The sequence below is a fragment of the Arachis hypogaea genome, chromosome 11 (assembly GCF_003086295.3).
Source record: "Arachis hypogaea cultivar Tifrunner chromosome 11, arahy.Tifrunner.gnm2.J5K5, whole genome shotgun sequence".
Lineage (NCBI taxonomy): Eukaryota > Viridiplantae > Streptophyta > Magnoliopsida > Fabales > Fabaceae > Arachis > Arachis hypogaea.
The window spans coordinates 107,261,990-107,263,645 of record NC_092046.1 but is presented as its reverse complement, the minus strand read 5'-3'; the positions used below and the strand labels follow the sequence as shown (position 1 = coordinate 107,263,645).

The following is a 1,656-nucleotide window of genomic DNA, read 5'->3' as shown; positions in this document are numbered from 1 at the left end:
TCACTCTATTGTGAGTTTTTACTTGACGATAACCGGTGCACTTGCCGGAAGGAATTTTGCCGATCGTGCAATTTCCTAAATCGTAGCATAACTAGTTTATGCGCATCAAGTTTATGGCGCCGTTGCCGGGGATTGGTTTTCGATTGACAATTCTCAAATTGGAAATTAACTAGATTGAGCATTTTTTTTCTGTTTTGAATAATTCAGTACAAGTTATTTGTTGAATTTTAATTTCTGCACTCGGTTACATGCTTTCTTTCTTTATGCCTTTAAATTCAAGCAACTAACTCACTGACTCACTAACTGTTTGAATTAATTCCTCAATTGCTCTAACCATACTCTTCCATTAACCAAGAGTATTTCACTTGTTTGTTGCCTGTGTTGTGTTCTTGTATGACAGGTAGGAGAGGAGAGACATCAACTCCTCCATATACCGAACCAGAGAGGACCCTTCATAGACTTAGAAGGGAAGCAAGAGGGAAGAGAGTAGTGGGAGAAGAGGAATCTGAAGGAGAATCTGAGGACAATTTTGAGGAAGCTTTAGATCTCAACATGGATAGAGAAGTTCACAACCATGAGAGAGCTGATGGAAACAATGCCATTCCTGAGAGGAGGGTTTTTAGTTCATACATAAACCCAACCTCTGGGAATTGTGGTAGCAGCATCCAGAAACCACCCATTCAGGCCAACAATTTCGAGCTCAAACCACAGATAATATCACTTGTGGAGAATCATTGTTCATTTGGTGGAAGTGCTAATGAAGATCCCAACCAACATCTCACAAAATTCCTGAGAATTTGTGACACTGTGAAGTCCAATGGAGTCCAGGAAGATGCCTATAAACTGCTTTTGTTCCCATTCTCACTTAGGGACAAAGCAGCTAAGTGGCTGGAATCATTCCCAAGGGGGAGTCTAACAACATGGGATGAGGTGGAAAGCAAGTTTCTGGCACGTTTCTACCCCCCACAAAAGGTCAATAGGCTTCGATCTGAGGTTCAAACTTTTAGACAACAAGATGGTGAAACTCTCTACGAGGCATGGGAGAGATTCAAGGATTTGACAAGGAAATGCCCACCAGACATGTTCCATGATTGGGTGCAATTGCATATTTTCTATGATGGACTCTCTTATGAATCAAGGAAGGCTGTAGACCATTCATCAGGAGGTTCATTGAACAGGAAAAAGACTGTGGAAGAGGCCATTGAAGTGATTGAGACAGTGGCTGAGAATGAGTACTACTATGCATCAGAAAGGCACAACACTAAGGGAGTCATGGAGCTGAACCATGTTGATACAATTCTAGCCCAAAACAAGGTGTTTGCCAAGCAACTAGCAGAGCTTACCAGGCAATTAGAAACAAAGCAAGTGGCTGCAATACACACACAAGATCAAGAGGAAGTAAGCATTGAAGGAGGTGATTGGGAAGAGGCCAACTATGTGGGAAACCAACAAAGGCAATCATATGATCCACACTCCAACACTTACAACCCAGGATGGAAAAATCACCCAAACTTTGGGTGGGGGAACCAACAAACCCAACCACAAAACCACAAACCTTACAACCACAACCAACATAACAATTCCACATACCAAAACTCCAACCAAAGATCATACCAAACCACACAAAACACTTACCCCCAACCATCATATCATAGC

The 1,656-nt window shown here is 42.0% G+C and overlaps 1 non-coding gene across 1 annotated transcript; it reads right to left on the bottom strand.

The window, feature by feature from the left end:
• Positions 1-978: 978 nt before the first annotated feature.
• LOC112726034 (small nucleolar RNA R71) lies at positions 979-1,082 on the bottom strand. Its single transcript, XR_003165105.1, has one exon. It is a non-coding gene; the product is annotated as a small nucleolar RNA R71 (small nucleolar RNA).
• Positions 1,083-1,656: the final 574 nt, after the last annotated feature.